This window comes from Oryctolagus cuniculus, chromosome 13 (genome assembly GCF_051225735.1).
Source record: "Oryctolagus cuniculus isolate XC-2025 breed Fujian yellow rabbit chromosome 13, ASM5122573v1, whole genome shotgun sequence".
Classification (NCBI taxonomy): domain Eukaryota; kingdom Metazoa; phylum Chordata; class Mammalia; order Lagomorpha; family Leporidae; genus Oryctolagus; species Oryctolagus cuniculus.
Genome location: NC_142879.1, coordinates 615,110 through 638,458, shown reverse-complemented (window position 1 = coordinate 638,458; position 23,349 = coordinate 615,110). Strand labels below are relative to the sequence as shown.

Genomic DNA, 23,349 nt, shown 5'->3' with positions numbered 1-23,349 from the left:
TGCAGTCCCCAGGGCCCTGGCTGTGCCGAGGCCATCCCAAGCACAGCCCCCCTAGGCCAGCTGGGTCGTAGTGCCTGCAGGGACACAGACGGGAGCTCGGCCTGGTCTCCTTGCTGAGACCTGCTGGCAGTGACGACATGGGCCTCCCTACTCGCACTGCTCAGCCCTCCCCAGGGCAGGGGGTCCCCAGACAGCCTGCATGGGTGACCAGAGCTGAGGGCAGGAGGCCTCAGCCACAGGGAGGCAGCAGGGATCTGGGGCCTGGTGGTCAGGTCTCAGCAAAGCTGGGAGCGTGCGGACAGGAGAGAGGGGCTGGCCTACCCCAAGTGGGGAGAGAGCCCTGCGGAGCTCAGCAGTGGGCTGTGCTTGACACTCCTCTGTACTGGCCCCGGGCTCAGGTGCTGTTTCTCCAGAGTGACGTTCACTGCTCACTGCGGCCATTGCACCTTGCACAGGCTATGCCCTGTGCCGCCACACTTACTGCCTCGGTGTGCCCTGTGCCGCATGTTCACTGCCTACTGCCCCAGTGCCCCATGCCCTCCATGCCCACCGCTCCCTGCCCCATTGTACCCTGTGCCATGTTCACTGCTCACTGCCCCAGCCCCAGGCCCGCATGTTCACTGCCTGTTGTCCCAGTGTGCCCATGCCCATCGCTCCCTGCCCCGTTGTACCCTGTGCCATGTTCACCGCTCACTGTCTTATCATACCGCATGCCGTGTTCCCCAGTGTGCCTGGGCCATGTTCACCGCCCACTCCCCCGCGTGCCTGGGCCCTGTTCACCGCTCACTCCCCTGCATGCCTGGGCCCTGTTCACCACTCACTCCCCCGCGTGCCTGGGCCCTGTTCACTGCCCACTCCCCCGCGTGCCTGGGCCCTGTTCACCGCTCACTCCCCCGCGTGCCTGGGCCCTGTTCACTGCTCACTCCCCTGCATGCCTGGGCCCTGTTCACCACTCACTCCCCCGCGTGCCTGGGTCATGTTCACCGCTCACTCCCCCACGTGCCTGGGCCCTGTTCACCACTCACTCCCCCACGTGCCTGGGCCCTGTTCACCACTCACTCACCTGCATGCCTGGGCCCTGTTCACCGCTCACTCCCCCACGTGCCTGGGCCCTGTTCACTGCCCACTCCCCCGCGTGCCTGGGCCCTGTTCACCACTCACTCCCCCGCGTGCCTGGGTCATGTTCACCGCTCACTCCCCCGCGTGCCTGGGCCCTGTTCACTGCTCACTCCCCCGCGTGCCTGGGCCCTGTTCACTGCTCACTGCCCCGCGTGCCTGGGCCCTGTTCACTGCTCACTCCCCCACGTGCCTGGGTCATGTTCACCACTCACTCCCCCGCGTGCCTGGGCCCTGTTCACCACTCACTCCCCCGCGTGCCTGGGCCCTGTTCACTGCTCACTGCCCCGCGTGCCTGGGCCCTGTTCACTGCTCACTCCCCCACGTGCCTGGGTCATGTTCACCACTCACTCCCCCACGTGCCTGGGCCCTGTTCACCACTCACTCCCCCGCGTGCCTGGGCCCTGTTCACTGCTCACTGCCCCGCGTGCCTGGGCCCTGTTCACCACTCACTCCCCCGTGTGCCTGGGTCATGTTCACCACTCACTCCCCCACGTGCCTGGGCCCTGTTCACCACTCACTCCCCCGCGTGCCTGGGCCCTGTTCACCACTCACTCCCCTGCATGCCTGGGCCCTGTTCACCGCCCACTCCCCTGCGTGCCTGGGCCCTGTTCACTGCCCACTCCCCCGCGTGCCTGGGCCCTGTTCACCGCCCACTCCCCCTCGTGCCTGGGCCCTGTTCACCGCCCACTCCCCCGCGTACCTGGGCCCTGTTCACCGCCCACTCCCCCGCATGCCTGGGCCCTGTTCACTGCCCACTGCCCCGCGTGCCTGGGCCGTGTTCACCGCCCACTGCCCCGCGTGCCTGGGCGGTGCCGCGCGCCCTGCCCTCACCGTGGTGGCGGTGTTTATCAGGAGCAGGGCTCTGAGAGAACAGGCGCGGGAGAGCAAGTGTGCCTCCTCGGGAGCAGGGGTGCGCAGTGCTGGGCTGCGCTGCAGGACCCCGTGGGCCTCTCTGGGCCGTTTGTGGGACTGGATGCTGACAGGTCCAGACACTCGGCGAGTGCACGGTGGGCGGTTTTGACGGCATTGGACGGGCACGCTCTGGGAGGAACAGGACCCTCAGGGCCAGGAAGGCACAGTGGGGGAGGGCAGGCACAAAGCCCCTCCCCTTCGGCTCATTTCCTCCTGCTTGTCATAGACGTGGGGAAAAGTGAATCTGGGACTTAGATTGGATGTCCCTGAACTGCAGGTGCACAAGATGTCCTGTGGAAGTCCCGAGCACCACGGGGAGAGGTCACAGGGCTGGGCCCTGCCTGGGGCTGAGGCGCTGAGCCCTGACTCCTGTGTGGTTCCTCAGCCAGTGAGGCGCCGCCCTGCCTAGGACTGGCCACGTCCCCACCGGAGCCTCAGCCTCCAAAGGCCTCACACCGAGAAGAGGAGAAAGAGCGACTCCCTCCAGCTAGGTCTGGGTGACCGCAGGAGCACATGGACAGCAGGCCTCACAGAGTGGCCCTGAGTACCACAGGCCCCCAGGAGGAGGATGTGACTTGGGGCGCTGCCCTTAGGTGTGCTGGTGCCCACATGGCAGCAGGCGAGTGTGTGTGCCAAGAGTGGACTTGAAGCGCTGCCCTCAGGTGTGCTGGTGCCCACAGGGCAGCTGGTGAGGGTGTGTGCCAAGAGTGGACTTGAGGCGCTGCCCTCAGGTGTGCTGGTGCCCACAGGGTCGCAGACATGCAGGTGGTCAGCTGTCAGGTCGTACCCACAGGACAGCTGTCGATGGAGGGTAGACTTGTGCAAACCTGGCTCTACAGCGCTGTGCCCTGCCCGAGGTCTCTCGGTCTGCAGCCAGGATGCCGCCAGTGGGACGTTGGTCCCTGCGTTTGTGTGCTTGCTGCTTCCCCTGGTGTGGGAGAGACCTTGCTGGTCCCTTGTGCGCAGAGGTGCTGGCGTGGAGAATCCTCCCCTGGTGTTCTCGTGCAATGGTTGACACTGGGGCTCAGGGAACAGGGATGGCACAGACCTGAGCTAGAACAGAAACCCCTGAGCCCCAGAGCAGCAATGAGTTCCCAAGGGCCGTGTGTGCCTGGCTCTCGCCTCCACCATCAGCGACAGAGGTGCCCTGTGGTCAGTCCACCCCGGGGACCTTGTGTGGTCTCTGGGAGCCATGGTCATGGGGGAGGGCCAGGGCCTGTCGGTGGGCGTGGCACGTGTGGTGAGCCACTGGGAGGGGCCGAGGGCTCAGTGAGAAACCAGAGACCAGGACAAGGTTGACAGCCATTTCTGTCTCAGCTCCAGGACTGTCCCTGGGACAGGAAGAGACAGCGGCGTGCCAGACTCTGAAGCAACAGGAAACTGAGGTTCCAGGAGAACGCGGCTCCTGGACTTTTGTTTGCTCACGTGTTCATTCACACCTGCATTTGCTGACCTCTGGGGGCGTGTGCACGGGACGTGAGCACAGAGCTGGGGCTGTCCAGCCAGAGCAGCTGGGCTCAGAGGCACCCACAGCTCAGCAGGAGAGACCCCTCCAGCCCAGCGTGACCCCAGCGCCTGCTCTGAGGGCCCAGGTCTGACTCTGGCTGGCCGGGGAGAAGCAAGGGTTCCTGATACACTGCAGCAGAGTGGACAGCGGGGCCCCAGCCAGGCGGTGGACTGGGGCTGCAGCAGCCCCAGGCAGGGGTGGACGTGGGGCTGCAGCAGACCCCGGGCAGTGGTGGACATGGGGCTGCAGCAGAGGGGATGGCCGGGCCCCGGCCAGGGAGTTGCCAGGGGCTGTGGGCTTTGGAGCAGAGAGGACAAGGTGGTTATGGGGGGACAGCCCTGGAGATGTCCATGGCCAACCACAGTGCTGAGTCCCAGCACGATGTTGAGGGAAGTTGGGATCAGAGGAAGGGTTCTACCAGTGGCTTTGTGGGGTTTGTGCTTGGAGAGTCCAGCCCGAGAGGAGGGTGGGGACATTGCTGGGAAGGAGATGGTGTGAGGTGGTGACACTGGAAGCTGTGCGTATTTCAGTCACCAGGGACGCGTCTTGTGTGGTTTGAGGCCAAGTTTCCCCTCCCTCCGCAGGCTTTGTGGCATTCCAGGGGCCGGGTGGGAGGGCGGAAAGCAAACCGAGAAGGTGCGCAAGGAGATTTTGGGTACAACGTCCTCAAATTAATAGTGTGAGACGGGTGTGCATGCTTATGGGTGTGGGTAATGTTCAGGGGCTCGCACAGGGTTCAAATCAGGGCCATCAGCGTTTCCATCTCCTTATCACGTCTTCATGGGGGAGACGTTGGGGCTTAGTTCTTTGTACAGCGTCTGCTGTGGGAGCTGTGTTGTTCTCCTCTTGATGAGCTTGGGGCCTGTTAGCCCCGCACTCTCCCCACCCTTCCTGGTCGCAAGTGATCACTCGTGGTGGAAACCAGCTTTTCTGGATGGCAGTGTCCGTCTCCCGGATGGCAGCGTCTGTCTCTGCTGGCATTGTCTCACATAGTAGAGTGACCTCCATTTCTACCGGCTCCTCCACGCGTGGCAGGATTTCCTTGTTCCTTGTGGCTGACCACTGTGTATCCATACAGCATTTCCTTTACCTGTTCATCTGCTGAAAAGTGTGGCTGCTGTGGACTGTGGACGTGTGGTTGGATCCATGTGCAGCGGGGGACTCGTCCCTGCTGCCCCCTGTGCTAAGCCGGCTTGCACTCCACCAGCAGGTGGGTGAGGGTGAAGGTCCCCCTTTCTCTGCATCCTTGGCATTTGCTACTTTTGCTTTTCGCCTGGAGACCACCGTGACTGAGAGGTGGTCGTGCTGACCACTGTGACTGAGAGGTGGCTGGGGTTCACACTTCCCTCACGATTTGTGACGTCGCAGTTTCTCCTGGCACTTGTCGGCCCTTGGTCATTTGTCCTCTCCAGTCGGATGGCTTGGTTCCCTGTTGGGTTTTGAGCTCCTTGCTGGCTGGGAGAGGAGTCTGCGAGGGTCCCTGTGGTGGGGGCTGCCCCTCACACAGCTGTACCCTGTGCTGTGCAGGAGCTCTGAGCATGTGTGCTGCCATGTGTCTGGTTTTCTCTTTGTTACCTGTGATTTGGGGTCTTAGCCAAGGAGTTGTTGCCTGTACTGTATCTTGAGGTGTCTCCACTGTGCCTGCTTCGGTTGTTTCGTAGTTTTGTGTGTCGTATTTAGGTCTTTGGTCCTTTTTACGTTGACATTTGTACGTGTTGAGAGGTGGGGGATGGTCAGGTTTGCCTGGCACCGTTTATAGAAGATGCTTTCCTTTCTCGGTGTGTGTTGTCAGCACCTTTATCAGATCAGTTGGCTTTGTGTGAGTGGGTGTGTGTATGTGTGGGTGTGTGGGTGTGTGGGGTGTGGGTGGATGGTGTGTGTGTGGGGTGTGTTTGTGGGTGTGTGGGTGGGGTGTGTGTGGGGGTGTGTTTGTGGGTGTGTGGGTAGGGTGTGGGTGGGGTGTTGGTGGGGTGGGTGGGTGAGGTGTGTGTGTTGCTGGGGTGTTGGTGTTGTGTGTGTGGGGGGGTGGGTATATGGGGTGTGTGTGTTTGCGGGTGTGTGGGGGTGTGTGGGGGTGTGTGGGTGGGTGGGGTATATGGGATGTGTGTGGGTGAGGTGTGTGTGTTGCTGGGGTGTTGGTGTTGTGTGTGGGTGTGTGTGGGGGGGTGGGGTATATGGGGTGTGCGTGGGTGTGTGTGTTTGCGGGTGTGTGGGGGTGTGTGGGTGGGTGGGGTATATGGGGTGTGTGTGGGTATGTGTTTGTGGGTGTGGGTGGGGTGTGGGGGGTATGTGGAGGTGGGGTGGGGGGTGTGTGTTTGCGGGTGTGTGTGGGTGGGTGGGGTATATGGGGTGTGTGTGGGTGTGGGGGGGTGTGGGGGGTATGTGAGGTGGGGTGGGGGGTGTGTGCGGGTGTGTGGGGGTGGGGTATGTGGGGTGTGTGTGTGGGTGTGTGTACGGGTGTGTGTGTGTGGGGTGTGTGTGTGGGTATGTGAGGTGGGGTGGGGGGTGTGTGCGGGTGTGTGTGGGTGTGTGGGGGTGGGTGGGGTATATGGGGTGTGTGTGGGTGTGTGTGTTTGGGTGTGTGTGGGGTGTGTGTGTGGGTATGTGAGGTGGGGTGGGGTGTGTGTGTTTGTGGGTGTGGGTGGGGTGTGTGTGGGTATGTGAGGTGGGGTGGGGGGGTGTGTTTGCGGGGGTGTGTGGGTGTGTGGGTGGGTGGGGTATATGGGGTGTGTGGGTATGTTTGTGGGTGTGGGTGGGGTGTGGGGGGTATGTGAGGTGGGGTGGGGGGTGTGTGTTTGCGGGGGTGTGTGGGGGGTGGGGTATATGGGGTGTGTGTGGGTATGTTTGTGGGTGTGGGTAGGGTATGGGGGGTATGTGAGGTGGGGTGGGGGTGTGTGCGGGTGTGTGTGGGGGTGGGGTATGTGGGGTGTGTGTGGGTGTGTGTGTACGGGTGGGTGTGTGGGTGGGGGTGTGTCTGGGACCTCCGTTCTGCCCTATTGCTCCGTCTGTGGCTGCAGCAGCCTGGGAGTGTGTCCTGAGGTCAGGGCTGCGATGCCTTTGGGTCGTTGGTGCTTCCGTCTGAATGTTGGGATCATTTTGCTGCTTCTGTGAGGAATGCCGTTGGTATTGTGACAGAAGTTTCGTTGACTCTGTAGGTCACTTTGTGCAGTAAGGACATCTTAACAACTCTGATTCTGCTAACGCATGAACGTGGGCTGTCTTTCCACTTTTCTGTTGTGTTGCTACCTTCCTCAGGGCTTCCAATTTCCACTGGAGAGGTCCTCCTTCCCTCAGCTAAGTTCACTCCGATGTTGGATTTCTGCAGTTACTGCGCTGGAATGCTGACTTGATTTCGTTCTCAGCAAGTTCATCACTGGTGCTGATTTTTGCTTGTTGATTTGTGTCCTACAACTCCGCTGAGTCCATTTATCTGTCTTGGTGGAGTTTTGGGGTCTCTGCAGAGGGTGGCCTCGTCTTCCTCCTCCCTTCCTGTGCCTTTTGTCGGTTTTTCTTGCCTGGTTGCTCCGGCTGAGATTTCCAGGACCGTGCTGGCTGAGGGCAGTCCACATTGAGAGGAGACGTCTGCAGCTTTTCTTGTTCGCTGTGAGTTCTGTGGATTTCTCACAGAAGCCTCGACTGTGTTGATCCAGGTCTACACCCAGTTGATGGCGTTTGTCCTGAAGGGAGGTGGGTGCTACTGCGGGCTGTCTGTGTACCTGAGGGCGTCACACTTAACTCTCTGCAGACACTGCCTGTCCCCTCACTGGGGTGAAGCCTGCCTGACCCTGATGTGACCTGTGTCAACACTGGTGCACGTGGTGACCCTGATGTGACTGTCCCCACACTGGTGCGCGTGGTGACCCTGATGTGACTGTCCCCACACTGGTGCGCGTGGTGACCCTGATGTGACTGTCCCCACACTGGTGCACGTGGTGACCCTGATGTGACCTGTGTCCACACTGGTGCGCGTGGTGACCCTGATGTGACTGTCCCCACACTTGTGCACGTGGTGATCCTGATGTGACTGTCCCCACACTGGTGCACTTGGTGACCCTGATGTGGGGGAGGGGTGACTGTGACACACTCAGGCTATGGGGGAGGCCTGATTGTGACACACTCAGGTTGTGGGGGGTGAATGTGACCCACAGGCTAAGTGGGAGGGGGTGAATGTGACACACTCAGGCTGTGGAGGTGACTGACATGCTGAAGCTATAGGGGAGGGGGTGACTGACACACTCAGGCTGTGGGGGGTGACTGTGACACACAGGCTGTGGGGGAGGGGGTGACTGTGACACACTCAGGCTGTGGTGGAGGGGATGACTGTGACACAGGCTGTGGGGGAGGGGGTGACTGTGACACACTCGGACTGTGGGGGAGGGGTGACTGACACTGAGGTTGTGGGGGAGGGGTGACTTACACACTCAGGCTATGGGGGAGGGGTGACTGTGACACTCAGGCTGTGGGGGAGGGGGTGACTGTGACACACTCGGACTGTGGGGGAGGGGTGACTGACACTGAGGTTGTGGGGGAGGGGTGACTTACACACTCAGGCTATGGGGGAGGGGTGACTGTGACACTCAGGCTGTGGGGGGTGAATGTGACCCACAGGCTATGGGGGAGGGGTGACTGACACACAGGTTGTGGGGGAGGGGTGACTGTGACACACTCAGGCTGTGGGGGGGCAACTGACACACTCAGGCTATGGGAGAGGGGTGACTGTGACACTCAGGCTGTGGGGGGTGAATGTGACACTGAGGCTGTGGGGGAGGGGTGACTGTGACACACTCCGGCTATGGGGGAGGGGTGACTGTGACACTCAGGCTGTTGGGGGGGGTGACTGTGACACACTCAGGCTATGGGGGAGGGGTGACTGTGACACACTCAGGCTGTGGGGGGTGACTGACACAGGCTATGGGAGAGGGGTGACTGTGACACTCAGGCTGTGGGAGGTGAATGTGACACACAGGCTAAGGGGGAGGGGTGACTGACACACTCAGGCTGTGGAGGTGACTGACACGCTGAGGCTGTGGGGGGGTGGTTCCACGTCTCAGGGGGCCAGGGGTCAGCCACAGTTGAGCATTTGGCAAAGCTTCTTCTGCCAGGCCGTCACCGCGCTCTTCCTGCCGTGACAGACGCCTCTGGCGAGCGCTGCCGTGAGGTAAACGGCTCGCTCCGCACGTCTTGCTCACGTCCGCTGCTTTGTTGCTTCTTCCTGTGCACTCTGCTCCGTGCTGGCCCGTCCCAGCCTCCCTCTGTTCTCACTCCTCACCGCTTGTTTGTATCTGTTGAGTCATTTGGATCTGTGTGGACTGAGGGCTTTGTTCTGGGTGACACAGCCGCACTTCACTTCACGAGTCAGTCCACAGTCCACGCTGGCTACAGCGCCCACAGGAGCTGCTTGAGGAGGAGGAGGTTCATTTCAGCTCAGGTTGGGCGGCCCACAGCCCGTGTCTGGTGGAGGCTGGTCGTGGCGGTGTGAGGGGCGACACGTGACCAGGAGCAGCCAGGCAGGGCCAACCCAACCCTTTCCCATGTCCCACCCTCTGGGGGCAGCCCCAGCGACATCTGCTCGAGTTTAGGGGGACAGGTCCCACTCAGCTCCAACACCAGGCCTTGACCCTGGGGAGCCCAGCCTGTGGTCCCTGCCTTGCTCTGCTCACTGTTGGTCGCTGGCACCATGGCTGCCCAGGCGGTCGCGTGCTGCCTGCACCCAGCCCTGGGATGTGCCCTGCCTCGCAGTTGACAGCTGACGTCTTGCTGAACGGGCGTGTCCCAGAGGCCTCTCCAAAGACAGAGCTATGAAATGATAGCGACTTCAGGACATGCGTGGAAAATGCATATTATGAAAAAACTACGCCTGGGTTTTTAAAAATAACTGCTCTCGAAATACCTACTCTTTACTTCCTCTGTCCATGAACGTTTTGATGGATCCTGCATGTATGAACACACACGGTTGCTGTAACTATTTCTGTGTCTGTCTCTACATATTTCTGTTTTACATTTCTGTTAATTGAGAGACAGCCCCCATCTGCTGGTTCACTCCCCTGATGCCTACAGTGGCTGGGCCTGGGCCGGTCAGAAGGTAGAAGCCAGGGACTTGATCCAGGTCCCCTGTGTGGGCATCAGGGACCCAGCTCCTCAGTCTTCCCCTGTTGCCCATGGGCTGCAGGTCAGCAGGAAACTGGGACCCAGAGCGAAGCTGGGAATTGAACCCAGGCACTCTGGAGGGACAGGTGCCTTAGCACCCACCTCAACCGCTGGACTGAATGCTCATCTCTGCGTCTGTTTTTCAACCTTGAGCTCACCTGATACCCCTGTCTCCAGTCTAGCTCCCATGAGGTTTGCCCCAGCCTGCCCCTCCCCCTCGCCTTACCCACGACCCCGCTCCCTGGCACCGCGCACCACGCTGTCACCTGCGAAGTGCTCGCCAAGACAGGAGCCCACGCAGCAGATCCGGGCCCTGGGGCAGCCGGCCGGGGCTCAGAGTCTGCTCTGCCCGTGCTCACTGGTCTCAGGCAAACACTCCTCTTGTCCAGAATCGGTCTGGTTAGTGATTTGCCACCACCACGTGGATATGGTTAGGCCTTGGTGTCCTTCTCCACCTGTTTAATGTCACATTGGTCTTCGCATGAGCTTGTCAACATCTCCCTGTTCTCTGTGGCCTGCTCATACCCGTCTGCAGTCCTAGAAGTTGTTGGTTTCAGGAGCCAGCGCTATGGCGCAAGTATGTTAAAGCCCTGGCCTGAAGCATCAACATCGTATATGGGCGCTGGTTCTAGTCCCAGCTACTCCTCTTCCAATCCAGCTCCCTGCTATGGCCTGGGATAGCAGTAGAAGATGGTCCAGGTCCTTGGGCCCCTGTACCCACGTGGGACACCTGGAAGAAGCTCCTGGCTCCTGACTTCAGATGGGCTCAGCTCTGGCTGTTGTGGCCATCTGGGGAGTGAACCAGCGGATGGAAGACCTCTCTCTCTGTCTCTACCTCTTTCTGTAACTCTTTCAAGTAAATAAAATAAGTCTTAAAAAAAAGTTGGTTTCTTTCTGTTTTGGTTTTTCACACTCGAGGAAACACACGTGTATTTTCTCCTTTCTTTCTCACACGCAGTCTCGTACCTCTGATACTGTTGTCCAGTCACTTGTGTCCTGGAAATCGCCATGCACTCTCGTTCTTCAGCTGTGTAGCCCAGGGCCGGAGCTGGCCCCTAGCAATTCAGTCACTTTACTGTTTTTGTCACTTAGCTTGTTTCCACATGTGCAAGAATAGACATTGTAGTCAATCGTCTGTTTTAAAAATTTATTCATGTTATTTGAAAGGCAGAATGGCAGGGAGAGTTGCAGAGAGCGATCATACAACTGCTGGTTCACTCCCCAGGTGCCCACAACAGCCGAGCTTGGGCCGCACCAACACCAGGAGCGCCACGTGGGTCTCTCCTGGTGGCAGCAGCCTGAGAGCCTGTGCCGGGTGTCAGCAGGAAGCTGAACTGGAAGCAGAGGAGCTTGGGCACGGGTGTGTGTGCCCAAGCGGGGCTCGGCCAGCTGCGCCGCAGCGCCCCCTGGCTGCTCCCACTGCAGCAGGGCGTGGGTGGGCACCTGCAGGTTTGTTTTGCGTTTCCTGCTTCTCCTACACCAGTTCCTGTTCTGCCAGCAAGTATGAGGGTGCCCATGGCCATGTGACCTCCCCTTTCTGATGGATGACAGGTGAGGTTCCGTTGTGACCTAACGCGTGTGACATTAACTCTTCGAGAACCCAGCGTGACAGGTTGTGTCTCCTGTGTGTCTGTGGGCTGTCTGCCTACGCTGAGTCCTCTGCAGCTTGCTGCAAGACGTTTGCACCCCAGCCGTGGTCCCCAGCCGTGGTCCCCAGCCGTGGTCCTCTGGGTTCTGTGGCAGGCGTCTTCTCATTTCCCGTCTCCCTTCTCCCAGTGGTGAGCATGGTCTCTGGCACGTGGGGTCAGTGTGAGTACTCTGGGTTCTCAGCAAGCTGGTGGCTGCCATCCTGTCCTGACGGGCAATCCAGGACTGTCTCCAGGAGAGGGGAGCTGGGCCTCGCTGTGTGAGCGGCTGCACGGGAGCCACGGGGGACAACAGGAGCATGTGGCTGGACAGCAAGACACCTGGGCCGTCGTGCAGGCCAGGGTGTTCTGGGCGTGGGGACCCTGGCTCGTGTGTATGCTGGCAGCTCAGGGAGGCTCAGGTTGCCCTGTGTGTCCACATGGGACAACGCACTAGCATTTGCTACAGCAGGGGAGATGCTCTAAGCCTGGGTGCTGGGCCCAGAAGGGGCCTGTGAGAGGCAGGGGTGTGAGGTGGGGCGTGGGCGGGCTGGGCGATGTGTGGAGCCAGGGAGGTCAGAGGGCAGTGGGTGCATCAGGGCTGTGTGGTGGTCACCAGCCCCTGCTGTGCATCCGTCCAGGTATCCACTGATGGGCATCACCCTCGGTGTCCACACTCTGCAGCCAGGCCACGTGCTGTTTCCCGGAGGTTCACTAACTGGTGGCGGCTGACCTGAGTCTGCTGCCTTGCTCTCGGCCCTCCTGTCCGCATTGGCGCCACCAGAGCTGCCCAGCCCTAGAGGTTGCGCCTCTTGCTGCTGCACACTGACCGTGTCCCCCTGGCCTCTGCAGCTCACCTCGTCCTCCAACCCCACGGTGTCTCCAGGGTTTTGTGTGGCTGTGGCCTCAGCTGTCTCAGGATAACTCTGCCTGCTCCCACATCAGCTCGGCCCCAACACTGAGGCCGAGTTCCTCTCTGCATCCTGTGGCCGTACTCACACACCTGCAGTTACCTGCTCAATGCCCCACCCCTCCCCACCAGGACGTGAGCGAGTATGCTGGCCCCCAGTGTCGTCCTGGGATTCATGAGCAGACGAGACACCAAGGGCTTCCAAGGGCAGTCTTTATTAGGCCGGCCTGGCGCTCAGTTGGACTGGACTCACATCCAAAAGCGCAGAGCCCTGAACAAGGAGGGGCGCCTCTTACATTTCGGCTTCTCTGTCTCCCTTGCATGGCCACCCGCGTGCCTTGGATCGGAGGCCCTAATGCAGCTCGGTAGCCGTAGATAAGCCTGTGCATGCCGTGGAGTTGCTGGTAATGTTGAACCAGTTCCCTGGTGCACCTGATGATTCCTCCCCACATGTCCTGAGTGGCGTGTTGTGGCCGGCTGGCACCGTCACTCTTCCGTCCCAGGATAGGCCCTGTCTTCCTCTGTGTCAGGAAGGCCCCATCACAGTGTGACGTCATTGCCACACTGCAGCCCCGCCTCCTGACCAGACTCACTCCACGGAGACACTGATGGGGCTGCTTAGGCTCGGGTGCTGTGGCCTTGCACAGACCAACTTCCAGTTCAGACAGAAACAACTTTGCTCAAATCCCAGTGATAAAAATGCCATCCTGATTGATTGACAAGTGACAGCTGCCTGGCAGGCAGCAGAGTGAAGCTTTGCTCTGAAACCTGGGACTCCTGGGTGTGGAGACACCTGAGTCACTGTGACTGGATCCTGGGAGACGCCTGAGATCACTGTGACTGGATCCTGGGAGACACCTGAGATCACTGTGACTGTGGATCCTGGGAGATACCTGAGATCACTGTGACTGTGGATCCTGGGAGACGCCTGAGATCACTGTGACTGTGGATCCTGGGAGATACCTGAGATCACTGTGACTGGATCCTGGGTGTGGAGACACCTGAGATCACTGTGACTGTGGATCCTGGGAGACGCCTGAGATCACTGTGACTGTGGATCCTGGGTGTGGAGACACCTGAGATCACTGTGACTGTGGATCCTGGGAGACGCCTGAGATCACTGTGACTGTGGATCCTGGTGTGGAGACACCTGAGATCACTGTGACTGTGGATCCTGGGAGACGCCTGAGATCACTGTGACTGTGGATCCTGGTGTGGAGACACCTGAGATCACTGTGACTGTGGATCCTGGTGTGGAGACACCTGAGATCACTGTGACTGTGGATCCTGGGAGACGGCTGAGATCACTGTGACTGTGGATTCTGGGAAATGCCTGGGAGCAATCAACGGTTAAAAGGTGCAGCACATTCTTCTGTCTCGCTTTCCTTTGTATAGAAATTAGAAGTAAGTATTAGGTCCTGGTCTCAGGGTACTGCACGTATTTTCACTGCAGTGGAGGAACCTCCTGTGACGCCGAGCGCCGTGTTGTCTTTCTCCTGGAGACACTGATACAGCTACGTGTGTGAGCACTTGCGCACACGTGTGTACGTCTGCATGTGCGCATGGGCCGAAACCTGTACAAGGAAGCATGTGACGTTGAGCCAGACACACCCCGTGGCCAGCAGCCACAGCACAGCCATCGGCGACACAGTCGTGAGCCGGGCTCATTCCAAGAGCTTGTGATGATGCAAATGACACAGAGAGTGATGACGAGGAATTCCCTAGGGAATCAGGGTTGGCTCTGTTTCTTGAGGGAAGAACCTGCTTTGTTTCCCTCTAGAGTCCTCACAAAATGCTGTTGAGCTGGGATCTGTACCAGGGCCCAGGGGTTCTTACAGCTCCCACGGGAGCTGCGGGCAGCCTGTGGCACTGTCAAGGCCTGGGTGACCTCCATCTTCCCGAAAGCCCCTTGCAGGTGCCCTGGTCCCCACTGCAGAGTTGCGAGGTTCAACCTGGACTCCCCACACCTTCCTGCATGGAACATAGCTTGGGCTGAGGATGCCACCCCCTGGTGTGTCAGCCCCCCCTCCTGGGTGTTAGCCCCTCCTCCTGGGGGGGGTCAGTCCCCCCGGGTATTAGCCCCCCCCTCCTGGGTTTCAGCCCCTCCTCCTGGGGGGTCAGCCACCCCTCCTGGGTGTTAGCCCCCACTCCTGGGTAACAGCCCTTCCTGGGTGTCAGCCTGTACTGGGTATGAACACCCCCTCCTGGGTGTCAGCTCCTCCTGGGGGTCAGCCCCTCCTCCTGGGGGTCAGCCACCCCTCTTGGGTGTCAGCCCCTCCTTGGGGTCAGCCCCTCCCACAGCAGACACATGAGCACACGTTGCTCAGTGTATGGACACAGCCATCGCTGGCCCATGGCTCGTCAGATCAGATTGAATGAATCGATTTCATCAGATTTCTTCCCTTGTGCCTTTGAACTTTGTGATAGGAGGGGGTCAGAGCAGAGGAGAGTGGAATAATCCAGAGGGAGCCAGAGGGGAGGTAGCAGCAGGTGATGGGCTGTGGGGAGTGGAGCCCACTCCCAGGACCTGCCTGCCCCGTGTGCAGCCCGCCTCGGGACCTGCCTGCTGTGCGTGGAGCCCACTTCCGGCAGCTGGGACTGGCCCGCCTCAGCTGGGTCAGCAGGCTCTGCAGTGTCATGAAGCCTGTGCGGTCTGAGTGACACCTGGACGTGGTCATTTCCTGACGTCTCAGTGAGTGTCCCTGGGCCTGGAGTCCCCCTGAGTGAACACGGCTGTGCTTGCAGACAGTGAGCCTAAGGGGTGTGTGTGCCCCGGGCACAGAACACAGGGCCGGCCGAGACTCTGAGCTGTTTTCATTTCAGTAGGAAGATGGCCCAAGCAGCTGTCAGAGACCCCAAAGTGGGGGCTTTTGAGCAGGTTAGAGCTCCACAGTTTGACAGGGTGCGCTACGACGCTGCAGTGGGTGCTGTGTGTCTCCCATGTGCAGGACGACACTGGAACACGTGTCTGTCTCCCAGGGTGCTGTCTGTGTGTGTACTACCCATGGCGCTGGACGACACTGCAGTGGGTGCTGTGTGTGTGTGTCTCCAGGGTGCTGTCTGTGTATTACCCAGGGTGCTGCCGACACTGGAACACGTGTCTGTCTCTAGGGTGCTGTCTGTGTGGCTGTGGTTGTGCTCCTGTCATGCCCCACCCCCACCCCCTCCTTGCACCCTCTCAGTGCCGGCAGTCACGGCTCTGTCAGGCCTCACTCGTCAGCCTCAGACACAGGACGTGCCGTGTTCTGCTCCTTCCTCCGGCTTGCTGCCAGTGTTGGAGTTTGCAATATTTCAGTTTTTGTCTGAACCCAGCCTGCGTCTGCCCGTTGCGCTATGCGTCTTCTGTGCGTGGAGCCCGCGGCTCCCGTGTGCTGGTTCATTTCCGTTGTGTCTGCTCCCATGTGAGCCCTCCGTGGCTCGGGCGCGAGGGCCATCTGTGCCGTGGTCGCCCGTTCTCTGCTCCCCTGCCTTCGTTGCTGTCCGTCGTCCACAGCAGCTGCTCTGGCTGGGTCCGGACAGCGCCCCATGGTGCGTGTGCTACCTTCTGTTGCTCTGGTGGCCGGTGGCACTGAGCGCTTTGTCGTCTCCCTGTTCAGTGTTTGCTTTGTTCCCTGCAGGTTTATTGACTTCCTTTATCAACTCTAGTAGTCTCTTGTTGGATTCTGTGGTTTCTGGACGCAGTTTCATGTTCCTGCAAACCGGAACAGTCTGGTTTCTGCCCTTCCATTTGGTGCCCTTTGCTCTTCTCCAGCCTAAGTGTGGAGGTGCCTGGAGCTTGGTGAGCGCGGTGGAACAGACGGCCTCCCGGTGGGCTGTGGGCTGTGGGCTGTGGGCTTGTCGCATGCAGCCGGTGTTACCTCAGCTGTGCACCCTTCGGCACCTGTTTCTGCATGGAGCTGGGCCGCACTGGGTGGGTCTCTGCCCCTGCTGCACTGACCGTGTGAGTTCAGCCCCTGGTTCTCCAGATGGCCGGGTCCCGTCGACTTCCCAGTGTGGAACTGTCGCGTCCCTCGACCAGCAAGGAAGACACGACCCGAACTCTTCTTCCAGCAGTTTATTCAGGAACCTCTTTCAAACTTTGAATCCCGCGCCCTTTTTTCTCCCCTCCCTCTTATAGCCATCCGCGCACCAATCAAAAGCGGCCAAGTGGCAAGCATTGATTGGTACAGCAACGCGGAAGCCGGAAGGGAGCTCAAACATCTCCTTATTAGGAGATGTTTGTTTCTCGCCAGTCCTTCCGGGGGAAAGGAGCCGGCGCCATCTTTAGGGCGCCGTGCAATGGCTCCCCACAGTTCCCCCTTTTTGTTTTAGAACTAGGCATCTAAGGATTACAGGAGAAGGTAGGGGTCTGTCCCCCACTGCCAGGCATCCACCTGGAACAGCATCCTTTTCGCGGGGGTGGGATCTGGGATGCCAACCCACATGCAGACAGACTTGCCTTCCAGAGAACGTAATGGCTCGTTCTCTCTGCAGTGCTTTGCCTCGCACCCTGCACCCATGCCTAGCATTCAAGGAAGGCCAGCCATGCTTGCGGCAGTTGTCCAGCCTCAAGGGCATAAAAGGCTTGAGCTATCATGGCCAATTCCCGCCAATGAGCTGTCCTCATCCTGCACAAACACCACAGGCAAAATAACACAACAAGTAACAGCAACCCCGTCAAAGCTCCAAGTCCCACCCACTCCTTCAGGCTGGAGACAGCTGGATCTGGGATGACAGTCCAGATGCGAAGGAGACATCCACACGCGTGGAGTTGATGGTGACCACGGCAAGGCGCAGTTGCTCCAAGGTGTAGTCAAATTCCGCGGACCAATTCGGCATCGGCTTTGGGAATACTGATAGAATCCCCCATCTCTGCTCCGCCAGTGTCCGCTGCATTTGAGGCAGAAGTATCAAAAGCAACAGCAGGATTCTCCTCGTGGCAGACCCGCCTGACCGCTCGCTCCGGAACCCACACCGGGTCATGTTGATCCTGTGGAAAAACACAAACAGCACCTCGTGCCCATGCCAGCACGGGATCAGGGCCACGCCACTGGCCCGTCAAGAGATCTTTCCATTTTACCAACCCTCTACTTGGGTTTCCTTGTTGCTGATGCCTGTCCGCGGCTGAGTGCCCATGCACATCCAAATTTAAAAAATTAATTGTAAATAAGACTAAGGCAATTCTCTCTCTCGGGGTGCGGCTATAGCCAACTCCCCCTTTTTGTTTTAAAAGATATTCTTTCAGTGTGCGGTGTGCTCGCTCAATTATGCCCTGGCCCTGAGGATTGTATGGCAATCCATGGACAAGTTGAACCTCCATTTTTTGGCAATAGGTGGTAAAGGTTTGAGATGTATAGGCCGGGCCATTATCAGTTTTTAGCACCTGGGGTTTCCCCCAGGCGGCCCATGCATCCAGACAATGAGCAATCACCTGACATGTAGATTCACCACTGAGGGGAGAGGCATACATAATGCCTGAGCACGTGTCCACTGAGACATGAACATATTTCAATTTCCCAAATTCCGATACATGGGTCACATCCATCTGCCATACTCTCCCAGGCAGTAACCCTCTAGGGTTTACGCCAACACTAGGTTGTGCACGAGTAACAGCACAGTCAGCGCAATCAAGTACAATCTGTCTGGCATCTGCGCGGGAAAGATGAAATTTCTGCTGCAAAGCGCGCGCGTTGACATGAAAAGATTGATGGAAAGCTTTAGCAGCCTCTGCGGAAGTAGTAAAAAAGATGAATTCCTGTCTAGTACACAGATCTACTCGCGCATTGCCTTCACATAAAGGACCAGGCATGCCTGTGTGGGCTCTAATATGCTGAGCAAAAAAGGGATTTTTCCGTGACCAAAGCAACTGCTGGGCTATATGTAATAGGGATGCAATTGGGCTAGAAGGTTTAATCGGCCCTGCGGTTTCCAATATCTTTAATGCGTTCACCACATATAAGGAATCTGACAACAAATTAAAGGCAAAAGAGCACTGCTTAAGGACCTCAATAACTATTTTTAACTCCACAACTTGAGGTGAGCCTGGCTGAAACTGATGAAATACCGGGTCATTACCCTCTACCATATAAACCCCACAGCCTGTTTTTGACCCATCCGTAAATATATTTGGAGCACCTAGTAATGGCTCAGCGGCTGTAATTTTTGGAAATACTACCGGATGTTCTTTAAAGAATTGTAACAATGGACTTTTTGGTAAATGATTGTCTATAAAGCCTGGGAACCCACAGCGAAACACTGCCCAATCATCTAAAAGAGCACATAGGACGTTGACTTGTTTGGCATCATAAGGAACAATCACTTCACACGGCAATTTTCCAAAATATTGTAAACATTGTTGTAAACCTTCCAGTGCTAGCTTTGCCACCGCTGCCGGATAATACTCAATAGACTTGGCTGGAGAGCTCCTTGGATGTATCCATAAAAGCGGACCTTCCTGCCATACTAGCCCTGTAGGTTGGCTAAGCGTTGGGAGAATGCATAATGACAATGGCAGATTTTCATTCATTCTGCATAAGAATGCCTCCTGTAATTTCTTTTCTACCTTCTCTAGGGCCTCCCTGGCCTCCGGAGTTAAGCACCGCGGTGAGTCCAATGCCGAATCACCACGCAAAATGACATAAAGTGGCTTAAGTTCATAATTGGGAAGATTCAAATAACCCCTAACCCAATTTATATCTCCTAATAATCTCTGAAAATCATTTAAAGTCTTTAAACTATCTTTGCGCAATTCCACCTTTTGAGGAACAATTTGAGTACTAGTTATGCAGGATCCCAGATAAGTTGCAATGCTTCCTTTTTGAACCTTTTCAGGGGCAATAAATAACTTCTTACTTTCTAACAACTGAATCAAATATGCAAAGCCATCATCTAATACAAATTCGTCTTTTGCTGCTAAGAGGATGTCATCCATGTAATGGATGCATTTTAGGGAAGAAAATCTCTTACGTAAAGGCCCAATCGCTTGACCCACGAATAGCTGACACATTGTGGGGCTGTTAGCCATGCCCTGTGGAAGCACAACCCATTCATACCTCTGGTCAGGCTGCTCATGATTGCACGCCGGCAAGGTAAAGGCAAACCTTTCACAATCCTTTGTATGTAGGGGTATGGAGAAGAAACAGTCTTTAATATCTATTATTATTATGGGCCATCCCTGTGGAAGTGCAGATAGAAGAGGCAGCCCACGTTGCACCGGCCCCATGACCTGCATCTGCATATTAATAACTCTCAAGTCATGTAGCAACCGCCACTTCCCGGATTTCTTTTTTATTACAAAAATAGGAGTATTCCAAGGCGATATAGAGGGTCTAATGTGTCCTAAATTCAATTGTTCTTGAATCAATTGCTGCGCTGCGACCAATTTGTCTGAGGACAGAGGCCACTGAGGAACCCACACTGGGTCCTCGTGCTTCCAAGTAATGGGAATACCTTCCTCAGCGGCCCCTATGAAAAACCCAGCCCTTGGCGAGAAGGCCTCTGCACTACTTCAGTGGGCTCATTTCTTCCTTGTAAGAATTTTCCTATTCCATAATTCGGATGGTGTCCCATATCCTTCATCAATTTTTGAGAAACACGGGAGTATTCATTACTTAATTTATAGTTCATGTCTTTCAAAAGGTCTCGGCCCCATAAAGAGATAGGTAAATCCAAAACATAAGGTTGCACCGTGCCTGAATGTCCCTCTGCATCCTCCCAGCGCAGCATTACTGCGCTCATCTCAGGAGTTTCTGAATATCCCAGTCCCCGAAGGGATTGTGAGGATGCCTGCTTAGGCCACTTTGGAGGCCAATCCTTGGAGGCGATGATACTACGGTCTGCACCTGTGTCTAGTAGGCCGAGAATGTCCTTTCCATTTATTTTTATCTTTAAGGTTGGTCTCTGGTCTAGTTCTAAAGACAAGAAGGTACAATCTACGCCTGTGGATCCAAAGCCTTCACTTCCTCGTTGTTTCTTTGATGCACTGAACTGCAAATGCTTGCTAGGAAGGATTACAAGTTGTGCAATCCTATCTCCTGGATTAATAGCTGTTATACCTCTAGGGGACTCAACCATGATTTTCACCATGCCAGTATAATCCGAATCTATGACTCCTGGATGAATTATGAGACCTTTCAAGGTAGAGGATGAACGTCCCAACAACAATCCCACTGTCCCTTCCTCTAGGGGTCCCTGAAAGTCTGACTCAATGGCTTGCACTCCCATTTTTGGTGTCAGTATGAGTCTGGTGGTGGCACAGAGGTCCAGGCCTGCAGAGCCTGCAGTGGCTCTCCGTGGTCTCTGGGATGTCTGAAGCTGGGCCACTGACTTTGCCTCCCCTGCTGCTGGTCCTGATGGGCGCCCTGATGCTGACTCTCGAATGCCCCATATATTTGCGGGCCCTGGGGACGAGGGCCCCGCTGCCCGTTTTTTGGACGCGCCCCACCATTGCCAGAAGCAAGGACGTTGCCGTCAATGTCCTTTACCGAGCGGCATTCGTTGGCCCAGTGCTTTCCCTTCCTGCATTTTGGACAAATTCCTGGTCCTTCCTGTCTTTGTTCTTTGCCTCTTCCCCTTTGCGGACATTGCCGCTTCATATGTCCCATTTTTCCACAGCTGAAACATGCTCCAGCGTTCCCTGATCCCCTATTGCCCTTCGTGATTTGAAGGACTGCTGCAGCGAGGCCAGTGTTGGATAGCGGCCCTCCTATTTCCCTGCATTGTTTTATCCATACCTGAAGCCCTTTGCTCTTCCATGGTGTTATAGCGGCTCTGCATTCCTTAGTGCACTGCTCAAAAACCAACTGTTCTATCAGCGGCATGGCGCGATCTGGATCTCCAAAAATCCTACCCGCAGCTTCCACCATGCGCGCTGCAAAGTCTGAAAATGGCTCGGTGGGTCCCTGTGTAATCTTTGTCAAATTCCCACTTACCTCTCCTCTGTTGGGTATAGACTTCCAAGCCTTGATGGCTATCTTGTTAACTTGTTCATACACTGCATGTGGGTAACCTGTCTGCTGGTTAGCGAATCTCCCTATGCCTAGCAGCATATCTCTGTCCCAATGCTGATTCCCTGCCGCTGCATTTTCTGCCGCTTGTTCATTGGCAAAGTCAATCAGGAAAGCTCTGAAGTCTAAGTATTGTCCTGGTGACAATGCGGCACGAGCCAACCCGCTCCAGTCATTTGGAGTCATGCAGTATCTTTGAAGATTTTCTACTTGAGCCAGCGTGAACGAGCCGCTGATGCCATAGGCTCTTACTGACTCCGCTAGTGATTTGATTATCTTTATGTCGAGGGGTTCCTCGTACCTCTGCCCTTGCGGATCTTGAAAGACAGGATAGGCACTTAACAACTCCGCACCAACCTGTTTCCAGACTCCCGGACAGAAAGTCTGCCCTCTTTCTTGCGCGGATACAGGCTCATACTGAGGAGGAGAGGCTTCAGGCTCCTCCCCTAAGTTCCCCTTGAAAGTACCATGCTTAAGTTCCTTTTTTCCTTTTAATTGCAATTTCCTCATTTGCCGATTCAATTCCCGTACTTGCTTTATACCAGACTCTTTGTTATCACCACACTCTTCAGACTCACTGCTGCTTTCTGAGCTACTTTCTGCACTAGAACTACTTACTAAGGAGGGGCTGCGCAACTCGGAAAGATCGGGGTACAGTTTTTTCCTAGTTCTTTTCCGACTCTCCTTCAAAGTTTTCCCTTTTTCACTGGCAGCTCTCTCGGAGCGCTCTTCCTGAAGCTCCTCCAAGGCAGCTTGACCGCTCAGAATAGCTTCACTACACTGCTCATCCTCGAGGCATGCTCGCACTAACTTCCATATTGGTCTCACTCCCCCTTCAAGATTACCCTGTTCAAATGCAAAATCCAAATCCCTGCCTAGTTTGTCCCATGAAGGGATAGTAAGGCTTCCCGAAACCCCATACCAGGGTGCAATGGTATCGCAGTTACGTAAAAACCTATGCAACGTACTAGGCTTAAGTTTCAAACCGTTTTCCCGAAGCAGCGCATTCAGCGCCAGAAAAATTTCATGGGACTGTGAATTACCCATTGTCAAAAAATTGCGCTCCTTCCCTGGCCACGGGTCAGAGCTCCTTCTGCTTTTGTCGCAGAACTTCCTCTGCTTTAATCGCAGAACTACCCTCCCGCTTTTATCGCAGGACTGCCCGCTCTTATCGCGGATCCCCACCTTATTTTCCCGGGGGACTTACCAGCGCTGCCCTGACTGCAGGAAGTTCTGAGTTCGCGTTCGAGATGTTCCCCGTACGGGCCACCAGTTGTCGCGTCCCTCGACCAGCAAGGAAGACACGACCCGAACTCTTCTTCCAGCAGTTTATTCAGGAACCTCTTTCAAACTTTGAATCCCGCGCCCTTTTTTCTCCCCTCCCTCTTATAGCCATCCGCGCACCAATCAAAAGCGGCCAAGTGGCAAGCATTGATTGGTACAGCAACGCGGAAGCCGGAAGGGAGCTCAAACATCTCCTTATTAGGAGATGTTTGTTTCTCGCCAGTCCTTCCGGGGGAAAGGAGCCGGCGCCATCTTTAGGGCGCCGTGCAATGGCTCCCCACATGGAACCGTCCCCGCAGCCCAGCCGTCAGTCCCACTTGGTCCCTCTGGGGTGCACTTGCATGTACGGTAGATTCAGCATGCTTATGTTACATTGATCCTGTCGCACTGCGAGGCCCAGGCGTTGCGGGATGGTGGGGACGGCGTTCTTCGACAAGAAGCACCGAGGAACACCGGAGACAGGTTTCGGTGAACATGTCCGCTGCATTAAGGACCAAGCACACCTTTTTAAAGGGCAGGCAGAGAGGGCGTGGCTACTTCAGGGCGACACTGATTCTATGGGGTAGAGCTGACCTTGGCGCCGCTGTGCTTCTCCAATCAGCTTGAAGGTCCCGTGGCTAGGGTAGCTGTCCAGTGGGCCCGGGCCGCACCTGGGAGCAGTTTACCTGATTGCTGGGGTGGGGGAAACGCGCCTGGGGCTCCTGCCGCCTGCCAGCAGCCAGGCTCGCCTGCGTGGGCCGGATCACGCACATCTGTGGTGATCGGGAAGGTGCGTGAGTCTGCAGTTTGCTTCTCTGGGTGTGTCCTTGTCGAGTTACATGAAGCTGGCCTTGTACCACGAATTCTGCAGGGTTCCCTCCT

General features: G+C 56.8%; 1 long non-coding RNA gene across 1 annotated transcript; it reads right to left on the bottom strand.

Moving 5' to 3' along the window:
* Positions 1-16,259: 16,259 nt before the first annotated feature.
* On the bottom strand, positions 16,260-22,977 carry LOC149122452 (uncharacterized). Its single transcript, XR_016219427.1, has 2 exons — positions 22,412-22,977; positions 16,260-17,189 (listed from the first exon to the last, which is right to left on the bottom strand). It is a non-coding gene; the product is annotated as an uncharacterized LOC149122452 (long non-coding RNA).
* Between the last annotated feature and the right edge of the window lie 372 nt (positions 22,978-23,349).